Below are 15,322 nucleotides of genomic sequence, written 5' to 3'. Positions count from 1 at the left end.
AGAGTGTTTACATGTTTATTAGACAGCCAAAACCAGCTGGGGACACTATTTTCCACCTTCTCTGTTCTTCTCCTTCTCTCTGTGTCTTAACAGTTCATTAACAAACTGTTGTTGGAGAGCAAGTGATAGTTGAACCAAACAATAAGTAAGGCTAGCTGATGAAAAGAATGATGGGGGGAAAAAACACTTCTTTTTTTATTGCTGCCAGTGAATAGTCGCCTGTGAAGAGACACTTTCTTTCTTCCAAGTTAGTGTGCCTATTTTGTTTCCACAGCAAAACTGTGCAGCACATATTTTGTTGGTAATTCAGTTTTTCTATATATATAAATTTCACCATTGCTCAGTGGAAATGAGATCTTACGATCCCTGCTGCTGGCGAGTCTGTTAAAACAAAAAGGAGGAACAAGCGTGTTAAACTAAGGCAAGATATGCATGTGAATTATATGTGTTTCCACACGCACATCCTCTAAATGTTATGGTAATAAATGATAAAATAACACACCGAGATAAACAGCAGGGCAAACAAAGACACTTTCCCATCAGCGCCTCCGTAATCCCTCAGCACCTGGGAAAAACTCATTGCTGTCCAACAACATTAACTCACAACAGATCTCCTTCTTTCTCCTTCACTCAATTTTTTTCCCCCCCCCCATTTGGCCTTGTAAAACACTCACAAATCAAGTTCGCTTTACATCACAGTTCTGTAATTGTTGTTTTTGTTAGTGGGAAATGGTTATGAGGGATTCCATTGCTCGTCTTTTACCGAGACATAATCCTCGCTGCTGCTTGATTATTATTGTTCTGGGCTGAGCACAAATGGTGAACACAAGCCAGGTACGGTGTCAGAACCTAACCCGAATATAAAGGAGATCCACAGGGGCCTGGGCTGTTCTAGAAAGGACCTGCAAGACCTGCAAGATGAAGAGGTCAGTATAATCAGACACACAGCAGCTTATGATTTAAATTTACTTAACAATACTTTTTTTTCTATAGCCTCCTGACCCAGGATTATATTACTCCTCATATCTAAGTCTCACAACATTGCGGGAGAAGCGCTACAGAAATTCATCACTGCGTGTTTGCTGTTGGGCCAGTTTCTGTCACTTACAAGTTTTGACAAATCCATGCAGTGAAAGTTTTTTTTTTCATTTCTACAGTGAATGCTGAATGCATTGAAAATGTTAAACATTAAGCAGGAATTATGTATTAAACAAAGCATGTGTATACTTTATATAAACATAATGTCCACTTTAGACCAGCTCAAATATTCGATATCACAATAAGCTAATCACATGGCAGCGATTTAGTGCATTAGCCACGTAGACATGGTCAAGATGACCTGCTGAAATCTGAAACATCAGAATGGGGAAGAACGCTGACTGAAAGTGGCATGGTTGGTGGTGCCAAATGCGCTAGCCTGAGAGTTTCAGTAACTGCTGATCTACTGATCTTCCACCAAAACCATCAATAGTTTTTCTTTAAATTTATTTATTTTTATGTTGGGGTTAATTTGTTGTCACATCCAACAACAAAGTACCGAGAAGCAACAGCTGATCAGCCAGTTTGGGAAATGTCAATAACTCTTTAAGTTTACTCATATGAACTCACAAAAAATGAACACTGAGTCTTGCGCAAAGGTAGCAAGAGTACAGAAAGGTACAGCACTGAAGAAACTTTATTATGCAAGCAAAAGGGAAAAAGTGCATAATTAAAAAGTAGCTCCTTAAAGGAAAATTCTACCTACCATTTTTGTAGAAAGTTACCCTTTTGCTATATTAATATAATAATAAAATAATATTAGTACATGAGAATGCCAATATCACTCAAATTTAAACTCTATGAAGGACACATGCAGTGAAGGGAACTTTAAAAAATAAACTATTTTCTGTTGCCTACATTGTAGAGAGTGACTTTGCCTCCTCACCTAAGCAAAAAACTGAGAACAGTCAAGGGTTAAAGTGGGATTCAGCATGTGGGGGAACCCTAAGGTCTGTGTGGTGGCTCAGCACGGGGAGAAGAATCACAGCTCCCAATAATTTCTAATGTGAGCTTCAAAGTACAGGCTGTGATCAGCTGACCTGCTGCTTATTGTGGATTTACACAACTGAACAAGATATACACAATTTCACAAGCTATTATGGTGTCCGACCCCTACAAGACAAGTTAGAATTCAGTGAATTAATCTAACCATCATCATCTTAAGTGCAAACTCATCTCTGCTACACTAACCTGACACTGACCATGAGCATCACAGTCACTGTGCAACAGTCCAACACGGTGCTTTACTGTGAACTGAAATTACCTGCCACTTTTTAAAAAAGCCACTCCCTTCATGTGTCCTCCTATCCGATACCACTAGCTATTCTGAAGTAACGCAAACCCAACATACGGACCCTGCAGTCCTTCCAGCCCACTTCAAATCCCAAGTATAAACGCTATAGATGATACCATTTAACCAAAAGTAACAAGTCTGCTTTTAAAATGTGATAAGTAGAAAGTACAGATATTTGTTTTTAAATGTATGGAGTAAAAGGTTTTCAGGGAAATAAATACTGTAGTAAAATACTGATACCTGAAAAAGTGCAGTTAACTTCCAACCTCTGGCCTTATGTATACTCCCACCATGTACACAATCGGCTCTTCTGCAGAGAAAATGGTCCTTGGCCTCAGAAGTCAGCAGTTAACAGCCTCTGAGAAGCTCATTGCTTTCTATATTTGATGTAACAGACACACTCAGCTACAGTTTACAGGAAACCTGGTAAATGAAAGAAACCCTTTTTAAGTTGGGTGATAGTTGGAGTCCATACCATGTGCTGAAATGCCCTCAGCAGCGCAAGGTGAACAGATGTTACAAGTGTGTAATCAGATGATTGGGCTTTCACTAATTCATGGCAGAGACGGTTTAGGCTGAGCCAATGAAACAAACAAATGCTCGGCACATGTGAATATTCCTGCTGGAAATTGCTGGAGAAGTACTTAGCCTCTAATTAAAGAATGTCAAGGGTGTCCCAAACTGTTATCAAAGTAAAAAAAAAAAAAAAAAAAAAGATCAATTAGTTTTGCTCATCTCAGAAAATAGTAAAAGAATCCTCTGGATGAGTAAAAGAATGAGAAATATTATGGCAAAGATGCACAAGAATAAAACACATCTCTGAGTGATTTGAATGGTGAACCTTCACCTAAAAGAGAAACATGTAAGCAGAGCAGCTGAATGCTTTTAGGGACTCACAAAAACTAATAGCATAATAGATACCCTGCTAGTGGTAACTAAGCTCGATCATCAAAGTCTGTTATCTCGTTTTCTATCTTATCTCTCCTCCTTTGCCCTTAGCTGTCGACCGGCCGGCGCTCCATACAGCCCCAGTCCTAACAAATCACTCATTTTTTATACAATTACCTCCCGCTCCCTTCCTGCGCATGGCTGGGTGCAAGTGTCGCTCCGTCTGCCTGCCCATTGTGTGTTAATTTTAGGCCCATTATTTTCTGTAACAAATGTGCAATGGGCAGAGTCACTTTCACATTAATAGTTTGCACCCAGAGGGGAAGTCTTCCCCCTCATCATGGATCAAAGGTCTTCTCTATTGTATCTAACTTCCTGTTTCCCTTTTTAGCCAATGTATGTTGTTTTTTCTCACTCTCCCAAACTGGACCAAAAAGACTCGAGCAGTTTTGGACATTGCTGTGAGTGAAAAGCACGAGCAGATGCCCTTTAACCCTCTTGGTGATTGCAGGAGAGCTGTCAGGTGAACTGCAGAGCTAGGAGGAGATTAGAAGAGATCATAAAGTGAAAGTTCATGCTGATACCACAGATCCATGAATAGGAGGAAAGTTTGGATGCTATTGTTGTGCTGTCAGCAGAGGTGTCTGAATTTGACAGAATGCATTGTCACCTCTGTCTTAACCCCCACAGACTTGGAGTTAGCAGAGCTGAGGAGCAAAGATTACCCCGACCTTGGTTTTTACAAAGTACGCCTTTGCCAAGTAAAATGCAGGAAAATGCTTTATTTTCATAATCCTTTGTTGGCAGTACCCATTCACCCCGTGGGTGTGAAGTTGAAGCCAAGTGCACTTTTAGTTGAAAGAGATCAGCCTTACATATAACCTACAGTGAGACAGCACTTTCGATTGGTGATTTACTGTGTGTCGTGTCACAGGAAGCTGTACAGTGTAGCAGAATGGAAAGACCCTTATATCGCAAGGCTAAATAAATCTAATTTCATTGTGAACCAGTAACCCAGTAGTTGTTGCCTGTGATTCACAAAGACACATTGATGGGGAAAAACATTCAGTCATAAGTCATATTTATATGACTTTAATTTACATTGTTGGGAATAGTCGCAGGACATGCCATGACAGTCAATCAGATGATGGCACAATTTTTAACAAACCAAGGTTAATGAAGACATTTTGTTAACAAGTCATCGTGTGGGTGTTCCAGTTCCAGTTCAGATACTTTCATTAGCACACTGCTATGGAGTCTATCTATTATTATTACGTCTGTCACATTTCCCATTATAGCTGATTTAGGCTAATTTTTTTAAGGGTTATGACGTAACCTACATAAGTGGCCTACTTAACATTCATCTTTGTGCGCGGTGTTAATTACCTTGAAATCCTGGCCTCGTGTTTTATGTAGTTCCAGGCACAACAGGAACTAAATTCTGGGACTTTCTTCCCTCGTGGATCCCTGCTTTTATTTTTCACTTTTTTTACTTTTTCATTCCATTGCAATAATTTCAGCAATCTCCGTCCAGGAATTTGCTGACATACATGAGTCCTTATATTGATTATTATTCTGTCACTGATTCCTTCAAAAACTGCAATGACAAAGTAACCTCAGAGTAATGCATAGGAGGAATACAATCACAACCAACATGACATCTAGTTACACTTCCAAGGTTTCACAGGGGTCTGCAATTTCAGTGTACCTACCATGTGACCTGGACTTAATGCCCTATGTATAAATTCCCTATTATTCATACAACAAGTACATTTCAACTCCATAGTTTTGCCTCAAATAATTGAAAGTTTTGTACTAAATCACAATTGAAGCTTTTGACTAAAACTTTCACATTATAATTTGCAAATATTTAAAATGTCCAGGAATTTCCGTCTAATGAAAAAGTTGAGCTCTTTTAGCTCAGTGGGCAAGCAGGCAATGATATGCTACATGGCTGGAGTGCAGTGGCCTTTTTTTTGCATGTCTTCTCTCTATCTCTCCCTACTTTCCTGTCTATTTTCACTGCTCCACTAGACACAAAAATAAAAAAATGCCCCCCAAAAGAAAAACGTCTATTGTTAGCTAGCTAGCTAAACAGTACTGATTTTGCTAGGAATCCTCCTTATGCTGGCACAAAAAAATTGTTTTTTTTGCAAGGTACCGTCCCTACACACTGCTCCCCGGGCGCCCAGTGGCTGCCCACTGCTTCACTGAGTGAATGGGTTAAATGCAGGGAGGGATTTTCCCCACGGGGACCAATAAAGTACACTTTCTTCTTCTTCTTTCTTCTTTATGCAACCAAGGTTTTCCACACACAGCCGAGTATTATGTCAAAGATGAACCGTACACAAAACAGTCAGGCTATCTGTGTTTGTGCTAAACAAAAATGAATATAACAAGGAAGCAACAAGGAGACATTTCTCCAGACATCCTATGATAAAGGCCACACATGGGCAGTGTTGCCAACTCCACAGTAAGGAAAATCGCTATTGGCTGTCCTAACAGTCGCTAAATGACGTCATCGCCTAATTTGCATAATTGGTCATGCTAATGTAATTGCAACCTAGCTGTTAGAGAGAGAAATAACATCGTGAAAGAGAGATAAAGTCAGTAAAAACCGTCTTAAATCCATTTATAATTTATATCTTTTAGCAATTATTGTTTTTTTAATGTCACAATTCCAACCCTGCTCCTTTATCCGGGCTTGGTCCGGCAAAAGTGACCCGAAATAGGCCCTCTGGTGGAGTTACTTTGTGTGTGTGTGTGTGTGTGTGTGTGTGTGTGTGTGTGTGTGTGTGTGTGTGTGTGTGTGTGTGTGTTTAGAAGTATTTTAAAACCTTGTGGTCCACAAAACAACTCAACAGTAAAAGAACTGACTGCGTTACAGTCAGTTCTTTTACTGTTCGTTCATGCGCGATTCATTTGCAGTTTGGACGCATAGGTTTGAACGTCTCCTGCCCTGATAGCAGCTGGGGGAGGACTATCCTCCGCCTGTGAGCGCTTTGGCATGGGCAAGGTGCCCATGGCAGCACCCGCTGCTTATTGAGAGTAAGAGCGATACGCGTTTTCACGTCAAAAAGTCATAAATAAGGCTCCAATAACACCAGAAGAAGTCGCCAGATTTGTCGCTAGTCGCTTTTTAGGGAAAAAAAAGTCGCTAAGGGGGTCTGAAAACTCGCTAAATATAGCGACAAAGTCGCTAAGTTGGCAACACTGCACATGGGTAAAACTGATTGCTGATTGCTACAGGGATGACCTCCTGTGTTACTGGGGATGAAAGCTGTGCAAGCTGCAGGGAGTTTGTGATCTGTCGCCATGTGACGTGTCCATCTTAATGCAAAATGTCCCCAGAGGAACAAGAAAGGGACTGAGCCCTGCAGACTTACAGAATCAGCGGTTTGCTTGTGATACTTTATGTCAAATAGTCTTGTCTCTGCAGTCAAGGCTGATGATTTCACAGTATCTGTGTAGCGAGTCATAGCGAACTCTCGGCTAGTGGACATTTAAAGCAGTCTCCTCTATTCAGAAGCTGCTGAATACATATTTCTCTATGTAGGCTCTCCATCAAGGGCAGTGCCCATTGCTAGGCAGGTCTCTCTGTTACTAAGCAAGTCTGTCCGTTACAAACACAGGTGTGGCACTCCATTTGTTTGAGCTTGGCAAGGTTATTTGGTCTTTGATGTGGTCAGGTGAGACAGGTAAACCCTTACAATACATAAGTACAAAATGATTTAGAGCGAAGTGAAAAAATAAAGGTTTCCAGTTTTATCCTCAACAAATGGTATACATAATGGAGGTCTTAGAATATATTATAGCCCCTACTTTAATGTAGACAAACCACTCATCACCAGTGTTTAGGTGAACAATAACATATTTTTCATAGACATCTTCACCGCTACTGCAATCTGCGTTCACAGGTTCTGACTGCTTGTGACTGAGTTTTACTTACCTCAGAGAAAAGTGCTTTGCATGCAGCCATGTGAGGACTGATAGATGACCATTTCTAAGAAATGTCATGTGTTATACAGACATTTTCTTTCTACACCTTGACACCACCCACAAGGTAGACTTTGACAAATCAATTATGCACGCAAGGTGATTCAAAGACCATACATTTGTTTATTTAACTATAGGTAAATCCACCTGGATGGGAATTTCCTTGACAAATTCATGCAATAGAGCCGGACACTGCCTCCGTCTCAAGCCTAGGTGCACGTCTTTTTGTGTTACCCGTGAAATGATGGGTTGTTATAGCTCCGCTGGGCTCTGCCTGGAATGAGCAGACAAATTGACTTTATCCTTTTTGTAAAGTTCAGGGGTCTGACAAACAGACAGAAACACACAGATGGGGAAGAATATCTCTGAGCATCTGTATGTCATGGAGTTATGGGGCATGTTTAGAGATTATAGAGCAGGGTTGAGACACAGTGGGGGTTAGGGCTGTGTGGAACGAAGCAGACCGAGTAGGGGGGCAGGTCATTGTGCCTTCAGGCAGGTGGGGGGGTAGGCTCAGGAGTTAATTGGTAGTTTGGGGTTTGATGATGAATGGTGGTGACAAGTCTGCGTGGCCAGACTCAGTGAGCCCCTGCTGCATATTCACTGTGTCGCAGGGCATTGCAGCAACTGTCACAGCTCACCACGCCCGAGAGATAGAAGTAGCGAAAGGGGCAGGAAGGGAAACAAAGACAGAAATTGGTGGGAAGAAGAAGTAGTGCAGAATGACTGCATGCTCTTACCTTTTGGATCGAAGCCATGTGCTTCTACTTGAGGTTTTTTCCCAAGTCGGAGCCGTTAGAAGAGAGAGACGTGACAGTTTCAAGCTAGCTAATAAGTGTGGGTGAGTGGGTGTGAGCTTCCATAGAAGCATGACGCTTAAGTGACTCAGTGAAGCCCTGTTCCTAATTGTGGAAACTATTGTAGCTGGGGTGCAGGTCACCCCGAGCCCCAGGAAGGTTATACTGGCCCTCTTAAACCTGTTGTTGCCTAGCGCTCACATAAAAATTACACCTCGTAAATATGGACAGCTAGGGAGTGTGTGAAGCAGGACAGGGTCGATTACTTCTCTGAACCTTGCCCTTTGAACTTGCAGTCACCTTGGTCCTGCTGCCTGTTGGGCTGTGCACTCACAGCCTGCATGGCAGACTGGCAGACAAGCAGCAGCATTTTTATTGCTTAGGTAGTTGCTTTACCACTTGAAGTAATTCTCCAGCAGGCCAGCTCTGCATTATGTATCCCGTGTCCATATCTGCTTGTTCTGTGTGTCACACTTTGTGTTTCATTTACAACCAGGAAACACAAGAGCCAGACAAAATCCAACCAAAACTATGAACACAGTTGGTGATCTGATAGTTGTGACAAGAAAATCTACTGCATTGCTGCTGTTCAGTGCTTTCCAATTTTACTGTGTGTGTCCTTCACTCCTACGTGTCACTGCAGCCTGAGCATGCCAGATCTCGTCTGATCTTGGACGCTAAGCAGGCTTGGGTTTGGTTAGTACTGGGATGGGAGGCCACCTGGGAATACCAGCTGCTGTAATCTCAGGTAGCCTTGCTCAGGATGAAGAGTGGAACATCCTTAAATCAGAAAGTTAGTGGTTTGATCCCTGGGTACTCCAGTCTACATGTTAGAGTATTCTTGGGCAAGATACTAAACACCAAGCTGATCTGGATGCAGTCATGTGTGTGTGAATAAGGTGCTTAGGTGTCAAAAAAGCAGCTTTTATGAATGAAGCTTCAAGAACTCAGAGTAAAAAAACACTATATAAGTGACATTACATTTACAATGTAAAAGATGGATGAAGCTACCATGATGTTACTCATGTTCTGACATGATGAGGAATGGCACGTTTGTACTGTGAGGTCAAATGCACTGCATCTTAAGAAAACGCCACCAAAAAATAACACAATAAATCTCACAAAACACAACACAAGTGCTTTTGGTGAGACAATAACATGACAGAGCAGCTGCAGAAGGCATAAGTTAACAGTAAAATTTATAAAATGGAGTTATTTCTTATTCAATAAGACAAAATGAGTGACTGAGCCCATAAACTCATCACCAACGTTTTCACAGAGGTCTGGGGGCAGAGGGTTGTTTTCCCAGAGACTTCCATAGGAACACAAGTGGTCATAAGTATCGCCCCCTGGTGGCATTTAAAGAGAATGCAGAGCAATGGAGAAAGCTAGGGTAAATGCTAAAGGTTAGCTAAATGTTGTAGCAGTGAATGCTAGTGTTTGCTTCTTTGTTTCTTTAACTAAAACCACAATTGTTCACTAACCATTGCCTTAAGTTAACGAAATAGTCATTTTTGAATAAAAAATAATTAAGTTATGTCACAATACAAAATGTTACCACTTTAAAGGAACAGACAGCAGTAAATTGAAACAGCTAGATATCCTCTTCTCACACGTGGCAATCAATTGTATGAGCTGTATATGTGCAGAATACACCTGTTCTCATATAGCCTCCTTTTTGTCATTGCGGCTGGTGTTACCGAGGGGGTATAGTCCACAGTCTTTGTTAGTCTAATATTGTTTTAGGGCATATTCATTCAGTTTCAATCTTTCAGTTTCCATCTATCTCGCTCTTCCCATTTTCTCTTTCTTTGGTTTTCCAGGAATCTATGTGGGAACAATAGCTGTACAATTAACGTGAACCAGGCACAAGAGAGCCAGCGTTTGATGTTCCTGTCGAGTGGCCTCCTCGCTGAGGGTAGGAAAGCAATGTTTGTCTGTGCTTTTGCTTCACGGTGTTGTTTTCCTTCTTTCTGAAGTGTGTTAGCTCCCAGATTATTAAAATTCAGGCCATAAATAATAGCTGATTTCCCGCTGCAATATGCCAGAAATAATGTTTACAAAGCCAAGGCCCTCATTATCTCCCCAAGCCCCAAGTAGGAAGACAAGGAGTGGGAGGAAAAAAAAGAGAAACATGCTTTTAGCCTCCTGTATGCTCACTTTTACTCTGCTCTTCTTCACTCTCATGTCCTCATGTACCACTTTCCCTCTGACTTAGTGGGAGGAGAAAGACAAAGCAAGTTAGAATCATGCAGATATCTGACTAATGGTAGCAGCAGTAATGGAAATACTTTCCACTAGTTACCCTTTAAAAGCAAAAATGAATTTATACAGTACTTTAATCTTCAAAAAAGGTTGGGGTTTTTTTGGTTTGGGTTTTTTGTGAATATAGTGCATAATATGAAACAGTGCTCCCAGTACACAAATTATCATTTCTAACGGTTCCATTTGTGGTCACAGCAGCAGTCTTACTGTTTCACCCCTTTAAAAAAAAGTGAGGAAAAAATCAACCAAAAGAAAAAGCGCCTCTATTGTATGTTGTCTGTTAGCTTCAAACGCTGGACCAGTAGAGTATAGCTAAAGTAATACGCTATTCTTTCATCAGCTTTCCCCATTATTATTGCCCAAGGTCAACAGCTGGATGGAGGAAATTGTGCCAAAACACAGGGACAGGTTGTAATGAACTGGCCTGAATGTTCATTTTGGCCAATTTTCCACCTCCAAATTAACATACCAACCTGCAAACTCAGAGGTAAGATTTTAATCTCTTGTGTACTAATTTAGTGTGTGCTCATTTTCACCCAAATGTGCACTTTGCAGTGTCACAGCTGGCTTCAGGGAATTCAGTAATTAAGCAAAGGCAGGAATATACACGCGGCATAATATACAGTTATAACATATCTATCAGCAATTAGCACTGGAGGTCAGGTTGTCTACTGAGTACTAAAATGTAAAGGATCAAATTTAAGTCAAATCTATACACCACACCAAAATACAGTGCCTCTTTCTTCTGAATTTCATGTCTTCAGACCTGTTTTTTTGCTGGCTTCTAATGGTTGGACATTCTCCAGAGACATCATCGAAAAAGAGTAACACAGTAAAACGAGTGGTGGGGGGGCTCCATCCGCTGGAGTGGTTCAGCCAAATAAAACCCATGGACATGAGGAGCGCAGCCAATTTATCTTTAAATGTGGTCATGATGAGAAAGGACATTCAACTGAATGCATGCTTTGTAATTGCACAATGGCCATTCTGGGAGGAAAATATTGGTGAGCTTTTGGTTGCCTGCCCTGGCAACTCAAGAAATAAGCAGTAGCGTTTACATGGGCGTGGAGGCCAAGATCATAGAACCTTTACCCCTAGAAGTGTCACAGGTTGATGTAGCACATTTACACACACAGATAAAATATTTCAGAAATATGTAATGGGCAAAGTTTTGAACATTACTTTAATTTCATAGTAATTTACCAGGATTTCTCTGAGCTGTGGCTGCTACAACAAAGAGAAGATGCAATTTGGAGCCCAGAGAAAATACAAAGCTTTTGTGAATGTTGTGTACTGTGTGTGAGTAAGGGTAGGAATAAGCACGTACACTACGCACACATGCACTGATAAAATAAACCAGCATACACTTGCACATTCGCAAACATACAAACAGACTTAATGCATACACTTTCAGTGCAGCGGTTGCAGGTGCTTGTTCTAAATTTAGTTGTATTGTCAGCGTCTTTGATCAGTGGGGCTGCTGATGGAGGGCGGTGAGGGCCATGGTGTGTTTCCATAAGAGATGAGGGAAGTAGACAGAAAGCGTGTCACATGAAAGCTTGTTGCTTTGTTGGGAAAGCAAAGTGGAGGGAGTGTATATGGAAGTGTGAACTAATGGGCAGGATGTTGAACCCTCTCAGGCAAAACATAAACAAATGTTAATCCACACTGATACACGCAATGTCACGTGTCCTTCAAACACAATGGAACCAGTTAGGAGATCCACAGAATGGCAGACTTCATATACTATATATATATATATATAATATAAAATATTTATTCATTCCTCATTTTCCAAAAATATAATTTTTGCCTTTATTACATTCTCTTTTTTTTTTTCAATCCAAAGAGTATAAGATTTCCATACTACAGAAAAGCTGTTTAATTGGCACCGTTGGCTGAACACAGGAGGTTTCCCTTCCTCAGGATATCAGTCTTACTCAATGCCATCTAGAACAGATGTCACATAAACGTGTGGAAGATACTGTTTTGCTTGAGTACGGTATTTAAAAAAGGCATCTTTGCTTAAACTTTCCTTTTCAATAAGGCTACACTGTTGAAAATGTCACTTTACAGTTAAGTGTTTCACTTGTTATTTTACAGTCTGCTTACTGTAATCAATAACAATCAATGCTCAAAAAAAATTATGGTACTATACAGCATACATGATTTACAGTACTGTTATTTGTTTGATGTCTATTATATGTTCTTTCAGTGTTCCAACCATAATCTCCTAAATAGTTTATTACTCTAAATTCTAAAAGCATTTCCTCAGCCGTGCACGCCGACTTCAATTTCTTTTCTTTCCTAAACAAGATAAACACTTCCTCTGCTCGCTGGACTGCACGGTGCTGTCGTACTCCACATTTTATGAAGATGGCAAGAGGTGATTTAATGCCATGGGAGTCTTGGGCATGTCTGTCCATTGCAAGCTAAACTTAAATATAGCAATCTCAGCCATAAACACCGGAAAGCAAATTACGTATCCCACATCCACAACTATTAAAGTCAAACACAAATAACAATAACAATATTCTGAATATATGATTTCCATTTTAACATATAAAATCTCATTTTCCCAAATATTTTATTATACTGTGAAAAAGACATCCTGTCAATATTTATTTATTTTTCTTGAAGGACATCATCATTCACAGTGCTTCACAATTTCCCATTTCTATTCTTTTTTTTTTTTAGAGAGAGAAAAATAATTGTTTTTGTTAGGAATTCAGCAAATTTTGTCATCCGTTTCATCGTAATACTAAGCAGTAACAACAAACCACTTGTTGGCCCAGTTGTCAGGAAACAGGAAGAAAACTGAACTTTTCCATGGAAAATGTAACTTTTTACAATCACACGCTTTTCCTCCTTTAACCCCCAAATGAGACGAGCCACAGCAAATTTTAATGAGAAGCAATCCTGTCACTGTCCTCAGTTGTCCGCATGAAAAATGGACTTTACAATCAAATCAGTGCTGACAAAGAGGAGAGGGATAACTGATTAAGAAGAAAAATGCAAAGCCATAAGCACAGATCATGGGAGCTCATGAATAGCGGTAGAAGAAGTAACTTTCAACCTGAGTGTTTTTACTCCGTTTTCCGTCTCTTTAAGTGTGTCCAGGATTTTCCATTTGGCTGTCGCTTTAGATCTGCTTCTTACCTTCAGAAACTCCTCCACCCTTCGTGGCAGCTAATGGAAATGGTGTGGAGGTGTGTCACTCAGATGGGATAGGTAGGATGGTTATAGTGTCAGAGTGAATGAGATCCTTCAAATAATGGCTTTTAGCAACAGAAAAAAAATTATTTCTAGCTATCTAGGTCAAAGTATTGCAACATTATTGTGGCACTTTTTTTGTGTCTATAGCTACAAAGTTTATCTGTGAAAAGTGTTTTTGTGTTTCTGTCAGTGTCTTCCAGCAAGAAATTAGAAGTGAGGTTCTTTGCTTGTGTGAAATAAAGTCAGTAATAATAATAACGGATTGCATTTATATAGCGCTTTTCGGGGCCCTCAAAGCACTGTACAATTCCACTATTCATTCACACACACACGGGTGGAGGCAAGCTACAATTGTAGCCACAGCTGCCCTGGGGCAGACTGACAGAAGCGAGGCTGCCACATCACGCCAGTGGCCCCTTTGGCCATCATCAGTAGGCAGTAGGTGAAGTGTCTTGCCCAAGGACACAACGACCGAGACTGTCCGAGCCGGGGCTCAAACCGACAACCTTCCAGTTACAAGACTGCCAACTCTTTGAGCCACAATCGCCCCACAGGTTTTGGGGAAAAATAGCTGCCAGCTGGAGCGCTCTATTTGCAGGTGAGAGGGAGAGAGGATAAATCACAAGTCAAATGTCAATACGCCATCGGGCAAAATCTCTCAACCTGATGAAGCACATCAATAATCAGATTTGGAGACCCATTTTGGGAGCACGAGATCCGGGGAAAAGGGGTATCTTTGGGTGATGATATGAGCTGAACAGACGGAACAAGGAGCACTTTTTCCTGACTGACAGGCAGCTCCAAACAAGGCTGTTCTTTGAGGGGATAAGGGTGAGGGTGGGGGTGGTGCGTGGTCTCTTCCCCAGACGTGATCCCAGCAGCTTAGAAAAAACACAGAGGAGGAAAAATGAAGTTCTTTGTGGAAGACCGAGGATACACTGGTAGATTTGCGGGTCAGATAAGGGTAGAGAAACTGAGAGTTTGACAGCTGAATTAGTCTTGGCAATTTTTGCAGTATCATACATTCATGTGATTGTGTGTTTGTTGTAGATGCGGTCATCTGAATGTATGTTTGTCCATATTTATGTGCACATTTTGCTTTCGTCTTTGTACCTTCTTTTACATGCTCATTTGAAAGAATTCCTCTTCTTTTTTTTAAGCAAACACAGACTGTATGCACTGAGCTTTTTCTGTTTATGAATACCCAACCGGTGACAAATGTGTGTGTGTGTGTGTGTGTGTGTTAGCGCAAGTATTTGATCTCCTGGTTTTTCAGTCCATACAGACGCAGGCGTAGAAGCCAGTGTAAACAGTTGCTGCTCTGTCAAGTTGAACGTAGAGAACCTCAGGTGTCATTGCATTTGCGTCAAACTCGGCCCTTCTTATCACACATTCGTCATCGCTCGGTTTGCCGCTGACTGTTTTCATACATTATGTAGTGATGTGCATTTACCTGTAAAGACTCCATGAAACGTGAGAGTCCTCGTGAATGGGATTTGTAACAGTTTAACTCATGATCCATCCATCACAGGCAGAGTTTGTTTAGACATAAGAATCTTTCACACGAGTCATAATATTGTAGAAATTTGCTGTAGTCTGAGCTTCATGAGCGGCTGAATGTAAACCTGGAGAGCTATGCAAATCACCCTGCACTGTCTGCTCCTTCAAGCAAAACTCAGGTAAAACAGCAAGTTCATGCAAAATTGTTGAACGTCTGCCACGCTATGAGATTTCGCTGTGAGTGTGTATATGTTAAAATAGCCATAGTGTGCACAGGTAAGCACGTGTCATATGTTTTACATATATTAATGCTGTACCAGAAAAGAAC

The 15,322-nt window shown here is 40.9% G+C and overlaps 1 long non-coding RNA gene across 1 annotated transcript; it reads right to left on the bottom strand.

Annotated features, from left to right (window-relative positions):
- Nucleotides 1–294: 294 nt before the first annotated feature.
- On the bottom strand, nt 295–2,625 carry LOC113025472 (uncharacterized). Its single transcript, XR_003272799.1, has 3 exons — nt 2,573–2,625; nt 503–911; nt 295–381 (listed from the first exon to the last, which is right to left on the bottom strand). It is a non-coding gene; the product is annotated as an uncharacterized LOC113025472 (long non-coding RNA).
- Between the last annotated feature and the right edge of the window lie 12,697 nt (nt 2,626–15,322).

This window comes from Astatotilapia calliptera, chromosome 7 (assembly GCF_900246225.1).
Source record: "Astatotilapia calliptera chromosome 7, fAstCal1.2, whole genome shotgun sequence".
Taxonomy (NCBI): Eukaryota; Metazoa; Chordata; class Actinopteri; order Cichliformes; family Cichlidae; genus Astatotilapia; species Astatotilapia calliptera.
The sequence above is the reverse complement of the archived record's forward strand: the minus strand, read 5'-3'. Positions and strand labels throughout refer to the sequence as shown.